This window comes from Pezoporus wallicus, unplaced genomic scaffold (assembly GCF_028554395.1).
Source record: "Pezoporus wallicus isolate ANWC-B61680 ecotype Strahan unplaced genomic scaffold, APGP_CSIRO_Pwel_v1 contig_5767, whole genome shotgun sequence".
Lineage (NCBI taxonomy): Eukaryota > Metazoa > Chordata > Aves > Psittaciformes > Psittacidae > Pezoporus > Pezoporus wallicus.
The window spans coordinates 2155217-2174076 of record NW_026640599.1 but is presented as its reverse complement, the minus strand read 5'-3'; the positions used below and the strand labels follow the sequence as shown (position 1 = coordinate 2174076).

General features: G+C 38.1%; 1 long non-coding RNA gene across 1 annotated transcript; it reads right to left on the bottom strand.

Moving 5' to 3' along the window:
* Positions 1-4704: 4704 nt before the first annotated feature.
* Positions 4705-18411, bottom strand: LOC130604749 (uncharacterized). The gene is made up of 3 exons (XR_008973513.1): positions 18365-18411; positions 6734-6786; positions 4705-4992 (listed from the first exon to the last, which is right to left on the bottom strand). It is a non-coding gene; the product is annotated as an uncharacterized LOC130604749 (long non-coding RNA).
* Between the last annotated feature and the right edge of the window lie 449 nt (positions 18412-18860).

Below are 18860 nucleotides of genomic sequence, written 5' to 3'. Positions count from 1 at the left end.
AAGCAGTTATTGCAAATAGACATGAAGAGACATTTTCCACATACTGTTTTGTCTAATGAACTGGCAGGGAGTGTGGTTTCCCTGACTTTTAATTACTGCACCACCTATAGTTAGGACAAATTCACCTGCCTCTTCTGTCTGAGACTTAATTCATCTCAGATGCATCCTTATTAAAAGTGATGAGTCACAGTTTGGAATTTTGCTAAACAGTGTAATGTAACAGAAAGGCAATTTTATGGCAACCAGTATCTTTTTCACTTAGAACATCCATGTGCTTTCCTAATGGATCAATGCCTTTTCAAATCAGGGAGAGTTTTCTCATCAAATGTAATCTCATGCTTTATTTGAGAAATGCTAAGCATTTCCCTTATAATACCTTTGATAAATGAGTAGACTGAAGAGGAGATAATGCTTGATACTGTCCTGTATCTAAGATCCCAAGGAAATTTTCCTCATACATTTTGTTATCTTTCATAAAGTTTTATTTTAACTACTAAAAAACAGGTATTTCATTGTGGCTATGGCCCAAAGTATATTAGGGCTGAAATCTGGCAAGTGTGGGACATTCAACTTTTTAGGTAAAATATTATTCTATTAATGTGACATGCAAAGCTGGTTTACATTATAGTTTTTCAGAAATACTTTCCTTATTATCTTTTCCTGTATTTACTGTTTTATTAGCAGTATTCTCATCAAGATGAAAACCACAGGATTTTGTATTCCTTTTTCCATCTATATAAGTCTTACATGATATGAAGCATGTTTTAATAGTAATGTTATAACACATAAAATACAAACATAAAATAAATGTTGAAAAAAGGCATCTGTAAACGCAAGCTATAAGCATAAACTGTGTATTGTTTGATAACTACGGTGCTCCAACAGACACTAGACAAAAAAAATGTGTTTCATTCCAAAATAAAATCTTCATAAAATTTTCATTCAGAACATATATTTTTATATATATATGTATATGTCTCCCTTAGCATATATTTAAATTCTAGGACTAAACCCAAACCGAGGTCAGTGCAAATCTTCACACTTAAATAATGTGTAGACACTTACTGATAAGAAAAGTTAAAGGAAATTTGAAGAAACCCTACAAGCTCAGCTTCCGCCATTCAAAGACAAGATCAGTTATTCTCCAGGATGGAAAGGCCAGTGTGACTGAAGAGCAATTAAAATTATAAACAGGAATATTAAGAGAGCATGAATTGCTTTCTGCAAAACTATTTCAGGTATGTGGAACACCCTACAGAAACACCTGCATTGCCTCAGAAAAAACGCTAATGATGACTGATATGAATATGTGTGTGGTTCTGGATGAGTAGGAGGCTTGCATGGAGGTAGGAACATTTGTGGTAGGTCATGGGTAGGAGGATGGTAAACAAAACCATGGTATAGGGAGTCAAAAGGAGCCCAGGAATTCCCAGATAATGCAGTGTGCTGAAGGAAATCAGGCTTCAGCCTGAGAAGCTGTTCTTGCAGCCATCTCAGTCAACAAACATGCTGTGCTGTGAATCAGTGAAAATATTAATCTTTTCTTTTAGGGCTACATCAAGTAATGCTTCATGAGGAGATCTGACATAAGGAAATTAAAAAAAATACTTGGTAGCAGGAAGGCTGAGCAATAAGGCTTATCCTGCTTCAATTTTTATGTTTAAAGATTCTTAGTACTGGAGGAAAATAAGACCATTTGAAAAACAGTGCTTAAAAATGCATAGTTTTTCATCTTCTGTGAGATGAGAGTTTTACATACATAACTATAAAATCTAGAAAGAAGATCACATCTGCTGTAAATTACTAGAGGTGCTCAGGCGCTACCTTGTGTTTAATGTGCAACTACATATTTCTGCAGGTATGGACCCTCCAGCGTTTGAGCAAAGCAAACAACAGCCCATCTCATCTTGAAAACAAAGAAGTTTCCTGCATTGCCTTCCTATCACTTGGGACCAGTATGATTATCTACTGAGGAGGAAAATCTAATGTAAATGTTGTTTTTAAATAGTCACTAATTCTATGACATCATATTTTATTAATCCAGAGTTTAAAACAATAATATAAACCCCTTTGTATTCCTTATTTCAGTTTGGAAAAACATCCATTAAATTCTCTATAAAATAATAATCAGAAGACGAGTGCCAGAATACCTTACTTGCTCAAGAGAAACACTAGTAAAAGATAAATGGGATTAAAAGATCTAAAATTATGTGCACTGGTTGAGTGATCTTGGGTCTTTATTACATATATTATACTGAAACATGGAAACATTTGTTATAAATTGGTAGTTATAAACCACATAGACAGTCTTGATCAGCAAAATTCTTTATAGCTGACAAAAAAGATTAATTCTGAAAACTATGTTGAAAACTGAGCTGTCTGCTACAGTAAATCTAGACTAACACCTACATGAAAACTCTTGAGACTAAGTTACGTTTTTAGTATTGTTCTATAATTGTACAGTTTCTGTACTGAGCTTCCATTGTGAATACAAAGAAAACTCTAACCTAAAAATAATGATAAATTACGAAGTTATTAAGTCAATTTTCAAACTGATATTCATATAAACAAATAAAAAAATACGTTCAGTAATTCTTAAAGAGGAGAGCATATAATTCACAGTGTTGTAGGGTTTTTTTATTGTATTTGTAAGAAACTTGTTATGATACTGAATTTCACACTTTTATATTCTAAGGAACTGAACAAATTTTGCCTTGCACTGATAGTAAGAAAATCTTAAGAAAAAAAACCTAGCATATCTTTAGGCAGAAAGCAAGTGCCATGTCTTTGCTCACTTTTTACCCCTTTGAATGTGCAGTTCTCCCGGAAATTAAGGCTACACCTTCATGATAAGACAAACAAACAAAATATCTGACAGTGTTGTTTGGCTGGTTGTAAACAGAAAAAGAAGGCAAAGCAAAAAATATCAGACTTTTCTGGGACTTATGTAAACAGGTCTGGGAACCATTTCACAAAGACAAAAGAATGCTGTCTTTTAGATCGATGCAATAGTTTTACAGTTACTATTTATTAAAATTCTGGGGGTTTTTTTCTTTATTCTGAGAGGAACACTTTTTTTTTTTTTCCTCGAATATCAAGAACCGTAGATTTGTGCCAAAGAGAATTTTTAAGAGATGGCATTTTATCTTTGTACTGAATTGCATCATTTTTCACATCACTGTAATTATATTTAAATGGCATAATGCACAGTTGTTAGCAAAAAGAAAAAAAAAGCCCTGAAAAAACATGTTTTTTGATAACTCACGAATCTTAGATGTTATGATTTATTTTACTGTCTCTTTATTTTCCATGGATTTTGTTTTACTTACAGATCTCACGATTTATGTCCCAATATTAGATGAAACCCAGGGGAGGGGAGAAGAACAGAAAGGCTGTATTTCTGGTTTAGAAATATAACTCACTGGCTCAGTATTAGAAATCACACATTACTAGTACTTTATTTTACATTTTTATAGCTCATTGCACACCGGTATCTCCCTATGGGTTCTTACCACAATAAAAACATGGGTTCCATACCTAATATTTTGCATATTAATAATTTTTGCATATCTAATTAATGCTATACAGATAAGGACTGATATACAAATAATATTACACATCCCTAAATGCTTGTCCAAAGAATGCAAATCTGCTTTTCATAGGAAATACAACTGATATCTTGTTTGCATTTTTCCTCAAAAATATCAGTGCAAATCTGTGTTCTTTTGCCATCTAATGGATTTCGCAGCAGAACAACGAAGGACACACGGTATTCAAATGTATAATTGCTGTACATTAGTGTTACATTAGTAAGTTACTTCAGTCGCTAGTCTGTCTAATTCTCCCATCTCTGTTTCTCTCTTTGAGACCTTAACTCAGTTCCTGCCACTAAATCTTTTGTTATTGAAGTGAGCAGTCCACTGAGGACAGATTCAGGTAACAGCAATAATCCTGAGGAAGGATCCCTCCAAAGCAAGGAAGAGAGCAGACAACTTCTGTCAAACTCATCGTCAGAAATGATGAGCCCTCACCAAAGGTGTATTTTTCTTTTCAAAGAAGGAACATATTCACACATTTTGCAGACCTCAGGGAAGACTCCAGTTAAGGCCACCCTGACAAATGCAGACAGCAGTAGCAGAGACTAGCGCCAGTCCCACTGGAAATGACCCTTCTACCTCCTTGAAGGCCCCCCTGGTGCTGCCCAGAGCAACCTGTCATACAGCCTGGGGCAAGGGCTGCTCTGCAGAAAACAGCATAGCTGTTTCTCACTGAACAAAGCCTGTTATAGGTCACAAAACAATAACATCTTGTCAGACCCCTCCACTACCACAAATCTAAGGTTACTGCATGTTGGAGGTGAGTGAAGGCAGACCACATTAAGGTAGATCAGAGAAAAGAGGTATCATCTGCATCCACGCAGGTATATAGTTTTGAAACTCCATATCATCGCAGTACAATCTGTGCTCCTCCAAGATGAGCATAACTTGTATGACTATGAGACTATGAGGTCATAATCTGCAACTGAAGCTGCAAGAAAATGGTGCCACGAATGTATATATACTAATTCAAATAAAAGACAAGGAAAAATGAAATTGCAAATAGTTCAAAAGACGCTTCATTAAAAAAAATGAGTCAGCTTTTTAATTAACTAAGGCACTGACTCAGGCTTCAGTGAAAGTAATGGGCTGCCTTGTTCCACTTCCCTCACTCCAGAAGCAGTTAAGTTGTCTAAGCACATAGACTTTCACTGATATTTCAGATCTTCTGAGTGTCAGACATTCGCATAGAACAGACATGGTAGGACTAGGAGCTCCCTTATTATTCTGCAGGTGGGGGCCAGGTAAGAGACCAGCAGTATCTAATGTGGCTTAGATACTTATGTTAACATTATCAAATTCCCACCACCTTGAGGAGAAGCCTGTGGGATACAATTTGCTGTGTTGTCATTGTCATCTCAGATTGGATGGAGAAGCCAAGTGATTCTGACATTTCCTGGGGAATAAAAAAATAAAAAAACAAACAAATAAACCCCAAACAACTTTAGACAAATTGTGTAACTGACTTTAATAGTTTTCATATTAAATTCCTTCTTACATGCATTTTCAAAGCCAGTACTTTGTAAGAGCAGTGCACACAGTGTTTGGTAGATTTAATTATTTGTTGTATACAGACTGTACAAACTATATAGTCGCATAGCATGGGAGTATATGATTTTGTTTTATGGATAAATTAGTGTAAAAATAATCTATTTTATAAAGATTTTAAAAGCTAAAATTTCTGAAGATGTTTGGGAGAATGTTGTTCAGGAAATGCAGTGATTTCAAATTACATTTGATCAAAAGAAGCAGCATTCTAAATCAGATTTAACTAATCCTTAAGCGAGGGGTTTTCAGTGTTTAGAGTGGAAAGGAATCAGAGCTGCAATTAGGGGAAGAAACCAGAATGAATTCTTCTCATAGCAAAAACTTAGGTTTGGATTTCTGCCATCTCCCTCTCTGACTGATGTCTTTATGTGATATCAGCCTTGGTGAAAAAAGCAAAATAAATAAATTAAAAAAATCCATACAAAACCCCAGAGTAGGGGGCCTCTAGGAGTAGGCTAAAGTTAGGACTTTTGTTTGACATACACTAAAATTAAAGACTATTTACAATGGAATTTGCAGATTAGTTAGGAATATCCAAGTCCCCTTTGTTCTAACTACATGAAAGAACTATTTTCTTGACTATTGGACTCTTGAGATTACTGCCCTCTGATGTTCTGCTCCTGGACTGGGGATCCAAATATATAGCTCAATACCATGTGTGATGCCTTGTGTCTGAAAAAAAACTTCTTTGGTTATAAATGATTGAGTATGGATGGTTGTTTTCCATTAATTTCTCCTATACACAATTAAATCATATTATTAGAAATTATGTTTTTATATAAGTCAAAGGGAAGATGCAAATAAAATCTAAAGCAACCTTGCTCCTATACAGGTTCTTCTTAAAAGACTGCATGAAATAATGTCCTGGGTTCAGCAGCAGCAGTCATGTTTCTCCTTCTTGGTAGCTGGTGCAGTGCAGTGTTTTGACTTTTGGCTTGGGAACAGAGCTGATAACAATGATGTTTTGGTTTGGCCAAGGACTTTGTGAGCCTCACACTCTGTCAGGGAGGAGGGGAAGCCGGGAGGAAGCAGAGACAGGACACCTGACCCAAACTGACCAAAGAGGTATTCCATACCACAGCACGTCATGCCCAAGATGCAACTGGGAGTGACCCGGAAGGGCTGGGAGACTGCAGGGTTGGAGGAGGTATCGGTCGGTGCTTGGTCGGGCTGGGGGGGGGAGTTATCGGTTGGCTGGTGGTGAGGTGTTGTATTCTCTTCCTTGTTATTTCCTTTATCATTATTATCATTGGTGGTAGCAGTAGTGATTTGTGTTATACCTTAGTTACTAAACTGTTCTTATCTCAACCTGTGGGAGTTGCATTCTTTTTGATTCTCCTCTCCGTCCCTCCGGGAGTAGGGGGAGGGAAAGAAGGGGGGGAGTGAGTGAACAAGTTACCTGACTGGGTTTAAACCACGACAAATAATAAACATATAGCTGAAATCTAATGTATTTTTGTAATCTTTGTATAGAAAGCCAAGGTCACATTAAGGTGGAAAGCAACATAGAAACTGAGATGGAAACAGTTTAAGAGTTTAAATTAATATTATAGACAAAACAAAAAATAAATTGATCTTATCTTTAGTACCTATATTCCAATCTTCTGGTGCATTTTTCATTCAGATGTCTCCTGGAGAAATTCTGTGGAAGCAACAAGAAATAGGTAAAATTTCCATGGCACTTTAGTAATGAAGAAAAACCCTTGTCTCTCTGGTCTTTCTCTAGGTGATCATCTCTCAACTGATTAGGTTGTCCTACTTCCCTTGAAGTCCATGAACACATGGTTCTAATGAATTTTAATGAATCTTTAAGAATTTTTAATATTATTCAGTAGTTATTAGTAGTAGCATATATTGTGCATTAATAATAGACATATATCCACTTCCAAGACAGCTAATTGAACAGCATGTTCTCTTCTTAAAAGACAGATTAGGAAAAATGTCATACTAATTGTTTTGAAAATAATACTAAAAAAGGTATGTATCAATGGTAACAAAGTTGAGTAAAAGGCAATTATTTACTGAAGTGGGCCCTTAATTCAGTAGTCCATTGGTAGAGAATTTTTAAGTCATTTGTACATGAATGAGCATATGGTGGGTCAGACTTTAGTTAGGTTAGTCAGAACAGAAAGCATAAGAAAAAGAGACCTGTAGCTACAGAAGCAACAAGACCTGTTCATCAGAACATCAGTCTTCCTCAGTTTAAAAGAAGACACAAGCTACTGAAGTTTTAGTGAAAGCATCTGGTCATGATCACTCTAACGTTCAGCAGTAAGTGAAGCAATCAGAAGTCATGTAGAGGAAGTCAGACCCCTTATCCGGTCACAGACAGTGTTAGACAGCGAGCTGACTACAGGAAGTCAAATGTCCTTCAAAACATGACATTCTCTCTCCTTTGGTCACAGAGGACAATTTTAATTAGGAAAGTTGCAACTGGATTAGCCAGTCTCCCATTCCACACAGGGGTTTCTTGTGAGAGAGAATGGTACCAGTTTCTCTTTAGACCCACATAGGTGGGTGGCTCATGTGTTTCTCCAAACAGATCCAGCTCTATTAATCTGACATTAATTAGGGAAGACCCCTTTCTACCTCTGTTTTATAAGAAAGATTACACAGTTTTAGGGACTTTGTTCTTCTATCATGAATGAGCTAAAAATAACTTGATGTGGTGTTTCACATCTAGCTACACCCCTATTATTGTCATCATCCATTTTTTCTGCTTTCAGCAGGCTGGTACGCAAAGGAACTTTTGCTAATGATATACTGGATCACCAATGAGAGCCTTGTCAGCTGTGGGGAAGCCACATTTTGTGTGCTCTGGGGCCCAGGAGTGTGGCTGCTGTCTGAGGCAGATGAACCAGAAGACACAGTGACCCCACCAGCAGCAGGGCAAAGCCCTCACCATGAAAGTTCAGCCCCATGGCACATGAGCACAGTAAGTTGGACAGGGCTGCTGACGATAACAAGTTGTGTCAGCAGTCCAGTGACTTTCATACAAATTCACAATAGCAAGTCAAGTCCAATGTCCATCCAGGAAGTCATCCAAGTCAAGAACAGCAGAAGGCAGACAGTGGTCTGGAGGCAGCAGCAGCACAGCCCAAGTAGGGAATAGGGTCCCAGCCTGAGATGAAATAGGGCTCCTGGGCCATAGGCAAGGGAGTGAGGTAGGTCCTTGGTGAAGCCAGTCAGGGCCATGTAGAATCTTCTTACTGCAGTGTGTAGTGAGAAGCAGTATATCATTATTGTCTCCAGGCCCTGACCCTCATGTCTTTTAACTCAGGCACTGTTTATAGAGAAAAAGAGAAATGTAACAGATATAAATCACTTGGTCTTCAGTGTAGAGAGCCAAGGGCCATTATCATGATCTATTATTTAGATATTATTTAGCAGTTAAGGACCAAGGCTACACTGTTCCTGGCACTGCAGAATAGAGCTCTTCCACCCACGGTTCATGGTTGCGCTTCATAAAGAATGTAAGGAAACAAGAGCATAAAGGGGAAAATTGATGGGTAAAACCTAGAGTTCTGTGCAGTGAACAGCAGTCTCACACCAGCTCTTGTTTAAACAGTTAATGAGAATTGCTCAGCATTTCTTTGCTGCCTCCCCTGCCTGAGGTTCATAAAGCCAACTGTGGGAGCTCTGAACTGTTGAAAAGAATACAATTAACTCTCATTTTCCTCACTGAACTTGGCAATTTAAGTGGTTTCATTGTTTATAATATGTATGTTTATATATGTGTGTTCATCCCTATGTACTGGTGACGTCTTTAAATGATTGTACTGAGTTGTTTCTTTGGGGGTTTGGTTGGGGATTTTTTGTTGTTATTTTGATTGGTTTTCCCCCCAGTCGATTGTCCTTCTGGCATCTGGTATGAGAAATTTTTGGATCATACAACATAATAGCTCTTCCAGAGCAGTCTTTCTGTCCTTGAGGGCTACGATCTAGTAAGATTCTCATTCCAAGTTAGCCAGGAAGTGGAGGAGAGCAGGGATAATCAATTACCAGGACAAAGTAAATGGTGCCTTCTGACCTCTGTTATAAGAATATAACTCACACCACCTACCTAATTTTTATGTCTGACCCTTTCATGTCTCTACAGAATTCAATTAATTGGATATGACTATTTCAGAGGACTCCTGTATGTCTTACGGTTTTCTTATGACAAGCTCTGTACTCAATTACATTTAAATGACTGTGTTTGTCTTGTTTTGTCTACTTTGTAATGCTTAATTAGGTTGACAGAGAGGTAATGTCAGTCTGCATGAAAGGTATCTGTGTGAAAGACATTGGTACTTAACTACATTCTGTCCCTGATTTTTGAGTGGAAGCCTGCTATTAATTCTCAACTTTCAACATGGGACAGATCGAAATTCATTTACTCTCAAAAAATTTTAGCCTGTTTAAGCACTGGCAGCCAGAGCCATTCTGAGATGAATTAATGGTGACACAATATTAGTTTTTTGAACACACAGAACTGGTTCTGAAATGGGCAGGGAACAATGAAACCATTGCATCGTTAAGCTTTGTATATTATTAGACGTATTATAGGCTACATGCTGAGGAAATAACCAGAAATAATATCTTCCTTTTTTTTTTTCACCAAAGAAATGACAGTATCATTTATCTATACACAAAAGGAGACAAATAAGAGGTGCAGTCTCACATACACACACAGCTGTAAATCTTTTTGGTTGCTTCGTATGTAGATATGAGGTTGGAGTGTAAAGACACATCATAGTGATCATCCTTTAGCCTTAATCTGGAGACTTCCACAGCTAGCAGAGTAAGCCAGTGTAGTTCTAGCTAAGGATAAATTCATCTCAGTTGAAGTTATATCAGTAATATGCATAATAAAGAACATGAAGACATATGAGATGTATGCTAAAATGAACTTATATGTGATTTTACAGTTTTCAAGTACTGTTGAATGAAAAAATAGTGCTCATATCAATGTTCATGGGTAATAGCAAAGATAGGAGGCATCATGTAGTGAACTGAAAGTTACTACACAAAGTTGGTAGATATTTTTTTTACTAGAGGTTAAAGTAGCTATTGCTAGCTAATAAAATTAGTTAAAGTACTGCTAGTAAAATATGTTGCTAATTAATAGCACAGAGTGAAACTTCAGACCTTTAAAATGATGGCATAACCCATTTTGATTCCATTATGGTCAAGATAAATTAATAACTCTTCATGTAAGTATCAATGAAATAAATACATAAGTAAATAAGCTCCCTACTATGTTACTAAATGTTTGCTAAAATTCAGCTGAATTAAACAATAATTTATTGCCAACTATTCTGTCTTGAAGGAAGCTTCTTTGTTCAAAAAAAGACCAATTACTGAAGTCACTGACAGCAACCACTCCTATTTCTTCATATTTCTTCATCAGCGAGTATGGAAACATTTTAACTTCTCAGTGGTCTGGCATTTAAACAAAAGTTTAAGCTGTAACCTTTTTACAGTCCTTTAAATGCATTTTTTTTTCACCAGACAGGAGGTTCTGCTATATGGCTCACAAAAAGAAAAAAAAAAAAAAGAGGAGAGAAAAAAGAAATCACCTCTTCCTACCTCCAATTTTTTTTTGCTAACACATATGTGGTTGTATGTTGTGGCCAACATATTTTGTAATTTATATTTGTATAGATTTAACAGGCAAGAGGGACTAGCTCATTGGTAAACCCTGTCTCATTTATACAGAAATTTATTGGTCTGAGAGGTCACTCGGCATATAAATTTAAAAGTGCTGCAACATTAATTTCTCTAAAAGGCATAGAAACCTCCTCCTTTGCGTTTATGTACCCAAATGAGGCCACACAGATGGTGTCGTGTTGTGGTTATGTCTCCCGTTATTCCAGCCTTGCAGAGGCCGTCTTGTGCTAAATGGCGAATGCATTTGTCTAACCGTGAAGGATTAAACGGATGACATGGAGCTGGGAGCTTACAGAAGGTGCTTCATCAGGCTAAACTCTTCACATTCTCACCCATGCCATAGGTAGCTCTGCCAAAAGGTTAGAAGCACAAAGATTTAGGTGCTCCTTCAGGATGTGAACTTATTACCTGTCTCAGGAGAGAAATGCAGTAAGAATATAATACTTCCTAGGACAGTACCAGGTCAGCCAGCATGGCCTTGAGTGTTAATGGTGAAATCTTAACCTCAGTGAGTGCAGAAGGAATGCTTTCAATAATAAACTCAGATAGTGGGTTCAGAAAAGCAGATGATGCTGATTTCCTCATCTCCAAGATCTTTTCCACTTGCATGTAACTGCATACAGCAGATTGTACTGTCAGTTTGCAGCTCCCTTCCTTCCTCTGATGCTGATCTCTGGTACTTGGAAAGGAGAAAGGTAAATACTGGTTTTCAAGAGGGTGGCTTGTCTCTTTCATAAAGCCCATCACTCTCTTCTCCAGCATCTTTCATCATATGATCTGACACCTTCCTATAAACAGATCTGGATACTCCCATGTGTCAGACAGGGCATTAAGACAGAAACTTAAGAGAAGAAAAGAAAAAAACGCTGACGAAAAGGAAGGATGAATGCTACAGACATAGAAGAATCTATTCAGTCAGTCCATTAATTTCTTGCCAAATTTCATCAAGGAAGACATTAACTACTTCAGATCACAGATGAAATATCTGAATTACTATTGCTTCCTTTACAGAATCAAGGCATAATGCTAGTCTTTGTGTGCAGGAGAGGACCACATACATTGCCCTCCCAGATCCAACTAATGGATCCCACCTAGTCCTGTATAGTTTCTCTCATAGTTCCCAGATATTCAGAAGCAAAACTCCTCTGACGCTGGAAAATTTTAAATAACATTCATAAGATCTTTTTTTCCTTGAAAGAATAATTTATTTACACTAACTGAACAGTCCAAAACAGGTGAACAGGAGCAGCATTATCATCACTCCTTTTCAGCTCTGCACAAACTTAGTAGAGAAATAATAAGGTATGTATATGATAAGAAAAATTACTTGTTCATGACAAGTGAAGGTCTGGACTTCTAAAGTTCCTGAATAACAGTTTGGGCATAGCCAGCTGTTACTGTATACTTTATTATGCCTTGCTTTCAGTTTGCCTGAGTTTAAGAATTATTGTAGCCAGACCTACTGAACACCACAAATTATTCTGTTTCATCCAGAAAACCTTTATTATTCACAAGTAATTTCACAAAGTCATTTTGTTACTCAATGGACTCAGCTGCACATCAGTGCACAGATAAGACCAGTGTTTGCCTGAAGTCTGAAGAGGCTGGCAAGCAACAGACATATGAGGTACAGGTGAAGTGTACCCAGACGCCCTCACCAAGACCTGTGATATAAACAAAGCCAAACAACATGATTCTTAACCTTCACAACCCTAAATCTAGTGATCAGTAATCAGTTAACACTAGTCAGCCATCTGAAAATTAAAATTCTCTGCAATCCCTCAACACATACAACTATGCTGTTAATTGTCTCATCTTTGACAACAGCTAATATTTCATTCTCCAAAGGAAAAAAAAAGAAACATAATTTTTCAACAAATTTATGTAGGCTCCTTTGCATCTAAAGATGGAGAAATAAATCATTACTGAGCTTTAGAGAATGATGTTTAATTGTAATTTCTAACTTTAAGCAAAGTGTTATTTGGTATGTTGAGTGCTATACAGCTGCCACAGTATTCCTTAATGCCCTTGAAGGTATGGGATGAAATAGATTTTTAAAAGCAATGAGACTATCCCAACAATCTTTCCTTTCTTCCCTCCCCTTTCTGCCCCAGGTATACTCATTCAAACAAAGATCATACAAATTTGCTTTAAATAAATATTCTTTTAATTATTTAAAATCAGATTTTGAAATCCCTAATGCTAAAGAGCACCTTCTCATCAATGTTCAGTTTTCAGTTGGAATTCTACTCCTATGCTAATAGATGTCATTTTAAGTTTATTTTTTTGTAACTTTGACTTCCACCAACTGTATATTGTCATGTCTTTAGCATCAGACATGAAAATTCTCCACCAGCAGATATCTCACCTTTCTGTCTCCTTTTCTATGAATGGAAAAAGCTAATCTGAATGCAAATAGTGTTGTGAGCATCCTTTGAATTCTTACTGGATTTTAATGTTACTCAAAACTGAGCATTAGACCTGGACATAATGTTGCATAGAGAGGCAAGATCATTTCCCTTCTTACACACAAAAATATACTATTTTAATCCCAAACTTGACCAAAACTTTATGAAACAACGGTACAAAAAAAAAATTCCCAAAATCCTTTATTTTACTGTCACTTCTAAAATACAGATGAATTGCATCGGTAATTTGACATAGGGAATTACATACCAATCAGTCTCACCTCTGTGTCTGGCAAAATCTTGGAGCAGATTCTCCTGGAAGGCATGCTAAGGCACATGAAAATCAACAAGGTGCTTGGTGACAGCCACCATGGCTTCACTAAGGGGAAATCCTGCCTGAGCAATTTGGTGGCCTTCTATGATGGGGCTACGGAACTGATGGACAGGGGTAGAGCAGTTGATGTCACCTACCTGGACTTGTACAAAGCGTTTGACACTGTCCCACATGACATCCTTGTCTCTAAATTGGAGAGACATTGATTTGATAGGTGGAACACTCGGTGGATAAAGAACTGGCTGGATGGCCGCACACAATGGCTCAATGTCCGGCTGGAGACCAATAATGAGTGGTGTCCCAGCGCTGGGACCGGTCTCGTTCAACATCTTCATCGCTGACATGGACAGTGGGATTGAGTGCACCCTCAGCAAGTTTGCCGTTGACACCAAGCTGTGTGGTTCGGTTGATACCCTGGAGGGAAGGAATGCCATCCAGAGGGACCTTGACATGCTTGTGAGGTGGGCTGATGTCAACCTGATGAAGTTTAACCATGCCAAGTGCAAGGTCCTACAGCTGGGTCGGAGCAATCCCAGGCACAGCTACAGGTTGGGCAGAGAAGAGATTCAGAACAGCCCTGTGGAGAAGGACTTGGGGGCGTTGGTTGATGAGAAAATGAACATGAGCCAGCTTCAGTGTGCACTCACAGCCCAGAAAGCCAACCGTGTCCTAGGCTACATCAAAAGAAGCGTGACCAGCAGGTGGAATGGGGTGATCCTGCCCCTCTCCTCTGCTCTCATGAGACCTCACTTGGAGTATTGTGTGCAGTTCTGGTGTCCTCAACATAAAAAGGACATGGAACTGTTGGAACAAGTTGAGAGGAGGGCCACGAGGATGATCAGGGGAATGGAGCACCTCCTGAAGATAGGCTGAGAAAGTTGGGGCTGTTCAGCCTGGAGAAAAGAAGGCTGCTTGGAGACCTCATAGCAGCCTTCCAGTATCTGAAGGGGGCCTATAGGGATGCTGGGGAGGGACTCTTCATTAGGGACTATAGTGATAGGACAAGGGGTAATGGGTTCAAACTTAAACAGGGGAAGTTTAGACTGGATTTAAGGATGAAGTTCTTTACTGTGAGGGTGGTGAGGATCTGGATTGGGTTGCCCAGGGAGGTTGTGAATGCTCCATCCCTGGCAGTGTTCAATGTTGGACAAAGCCTTGGGTGACATGGTTTGGTGTGAGGTGCCCCCGCCTATGGCAGGAAGGTTGGAACTATATGATCTTAAGGTCCTTTCCAACCCAAACTATTCTATGATTCTATTCTTTGATTCTACTTCTTTGTTTCAGAAGTACCTTTGAAAAACCAAAATTAATTACAAAATCACTTACTGACTAATATCTTACTTTTATTGTTATTTCCCTACTAGGAACAATAGTGAATGTGTAACCATTAATATTATTTTTATAATACTCTACATATCAAATTTTGTGTTATTTTATTATAAAGATTGCAATGCATCATCCACCACAGGGAATGCATGTACACACACTGAAATACAGACATTAATATAGGAATTACATACTGTACAATTCTTCATTTTTATTTTAAAATGTCATTGCAGAATTTGGAGATTCAAAAAAAAAGAAAAACAACATAAAATGTGATCTGATTATTTTAAAGACTATCTCTGGTAGACACTTCAGGAAATTTTAAGTCCATTATCTGTCTAGGTCAGAGAATAGTGAGTGGTTATCTTTAATTCCAATACCTCCTTAATTCTTGCTAGATTGTCTGAGAAATTATATAAACACAGATTTTCCTTCTGATATCGTTTGGTTTTTTTGAAAGTCAAAGTTCTTCAGAGAAAATATCTCCCATAGCTATATATCTATGGGCATTTTCAATTTTTTTCACATATTTTACATATACAAAAAATAGAATTAATGTATCTGAAGAGTGAGAATTATCCTCCCTAATTTAGTATTCTAAACATCAGCTAGCTCATGTAAATTGAGTGTTTAAGCGCATAGCACCCAAAAGACAGGCATACACACAGTTTATTCATTCACACTCCAATTAGTTAATTCACATCATCTGTTTCTATTACCTTTACCTCCTAGATGTTTCATCTCTCAAGACGCCCAAAGAAGATGACTACTTTCCTAGTTCTGAGGTAGCTAACATTTCAGTGTACACATCCCCATGCCACTTTACTAGGATATAAGGGTGAATGAAACACAGGCATCAACAGGTGTGTTCTGTGAACAGCTGTTTCTGCTGAGAGGGTCACCACTTGCCAGCTGTTCCCCAGCTGTTGGACACACACTCTTGACATTTTGCTGATAATGCTCCTTTTGCACAGTTCAGGTGAAACAAGTTGGGTTGCTCAGATTAACTATTAAAAATTTCTAAACTTATTATGAGGGATCCCCAGGGTTGAGAAAAACAAGTTAGTTTAATTTAGGCATTTTAAAAAGATTCTGAATAACTCAGCACATTTTGACTGGAAAGAGGTGCATAAGCAGCACAGCTAGGTGATCACTCACGGCTATATTCCCATTTGGTTGCCAATGGGACAGAATAAAGACTGAGGTAACATCACTGGTACTAAAGCAACATTGGTAAAAGCACCTCACACCTGTGAACTCCTCATCTCCCTAGTCTTACAGAAGCCAAACATTTATTGGAGCTCTCAGGCACAGAGCTGACATGCACAGCAGTTCAGTGTTTATTTACTATTAACCAGGTCAAGAATTTAGTCCTTCCTTTATTACCTTCTTGCTCTAAATCCATGGCCTTTATAAACCTCATCAGAATTAAGGAAGTCTAGTATCTGGTTTGTATCTCTCATTTGGATTCTCTGGTGTCTCTTATCTTTCAAGTGACAGTGAAGGTACTGCCAATCCCTCTCTCTCACATGGACCCTCAGGTGTCAGATTAGACATTGCCCTCCAGAGGTACACCAGAGGAATGCCAGAGGAAGACTGACATCAGTACGGTCTTCCTTTCCTCTTCCGAAGACATCTTCTGTGATGCGTATCTCTGAGACATCTGAGACTGTCACATCTTGTTGCTGATTTGATCAAAAAAGCTTTGGGGCGTGATAATCTTTACAGTTCAAAAAAACCAAAAAACACCAAACCCCAAAAAACACCAAACCCCAAAAAAGCAAAACAAAACAAAAAAATAGTCACAAAAAAAAAAAAAAACAACCAACCAACCAACCAACAAAAAAACCCAAACACACACACACAAAACCAAAACCCATAGTCTGACCAGAGAGAAATCCCGGAAGGAAAATCAGAATTAACTGCAAGGCAATTTAGCACAGGAGAGGCTTGCTGTCAGCAAAGTGCACGCAAAGTTGTCTGTACCTTGTTTTTGGCTTTCAAGCTAGGGATCTATTCCTGATGCTGATTTGATTCTCAGCATAGATATAGGCCTTGGAGATGTTCCTGATAACACTGGTAAGAATTAAGATCTCCATAAACATCACCACAGTGCACAGGTCTGTTGTGTGAAGGAGCCGTGTCTGGATGTCTTTCCTGTCTCCTTCCTCTCCAGTAGCCACCAGAGTGTCCCCCAGCAACACCCACTCTAGGTTTACTTCCAATGGGCAGAACATGAGTTATTTAAGCTAAACTGTAACATGGGTACAAGAAACTGTGAGGCAATAGATAAAGAGCTTTTGCATAAAAATGATATGGAAAAAATGTGTGTCAATTTTCAGATGATGACGATGAACTGACGAAAGGGACTGTTGGACCCAGGAACCTATGATCAATCAGGTTCCCAGTCACATTTCCACATAAACTCAAGGGGACTTGAACTGTTTAGTTATGTTTCTGCATAGCTAATTGCACTTTTGAATCCTTTGAAGAAAGAAAGCAGAGCAATATACTGATAATGTTGGGGCTCCTTTTCTGGGGGCTTACAGACTAATCACTTCACTAGTAACAGTTTCTTCTCTCTGGTGTAGTATATATCCCTTCCATTGCCTGGGCCAATAAGTTAGATGGGAAAGACATAACTGATTTACTTATCTGAAACAAGCTATTCCTTTTTACATTTTGGAATATTTGAAAACATTCAGTTGTTCTTTAAAGTGACTGGAAAGAATGTCAGAATCCATGAACGTTTTCTTTTATTCTCCTCTCCCCCCCCCAAAAAAAATATCTGAAACGTGTGTTTTCACCAGGTCTGGTCAACTCACTGGAGGCTCGTAAGAAGATTCTTGTGAATGTGGCTGGCGCCACTCTACTATGCACAGGCAGCAGCAAAGCAAGAGAGGTCTCAGTTTCATCCACCCATCCATGCAGCGCTTGGGTAAAAGTGCACAGGATAAAGTATTTGCTGTGTATAGGTGCTAGAGAAAGGAGGAGACCGTACAAGCATAGCTAAATAATGTGTCCGTGAAACTAAAGCTCTTCAGTATGCAGCTTAGCCGAGCCTTCAAATACTCTGCACGGGAAATGTGGGTGTTGCAAAAACTTTCTTATACATAAACTGGCAGAATCTTGCCCACTGCAGGGAGCGTAAGTGTATTCAAATTATCCTATATAAAAAATACATTTTTTGACAACTTTCATTCGTATAATATTTACAAATTCTAATATAATTTTTCCTAATTTTACCACATTTTATCAGCAGAAAAATAGAAAACTCTGTAACATCTTTTTGGTCTTTAAATCCTCAAACTCCTGTATATCACCATATTTATGGAGCACAATACTCATTTCTAAGCAGTATTTGCTTATTTAAGACCAGCTGCTTCCTGACCCAAAATGCCATTTAAACAAGTAATCCTAGCTGCCTGACAGCCTTACTTACTTGCCCTTTCAGTAAACTTTTTTTCTTCTTTCTGGTATGTGAGCACTTGCACTCTCACCTGCAGTTCAGATCAGCTCCTGGTACCTCCAAAGGCTACTGCTTTTCTGTGAGGGATGTGATCCCTAGTTTTTATTAGCAGTAGTGGTCCTATTCACACCCCCAATCAACCCTGAAATTGATATTCTTCATCTGATCTGCATAGGTCATCTGGCAGGTCACTGCCTGTGTTACATTATACCAGTGTTTTTCCACTAACCCAGTTAACAAGGTTAACTAGAAACGTGACAGACAGAAAAGAAGCTGGACACATGGCATGTGTTATTTGGTTTAGAAACTGGTGGAGGTTCCTCTGTGGCAAGAATTTATGAATAAACGATTTGTGACTCAGTCAAAAGAATTTTTGCTTCTTGTGGTTTTTTTCTGAATGTCAGAACTCATGAGAAACCCAATCGTACTGCTCTACCCTCTCACATACAGCAAACTCATCTTGAAATAAACTGTTTGCCTGAAAGAAAAAGAAAAAGAAAAAAAAGAGCAGAAAGCTATTCTGCTTC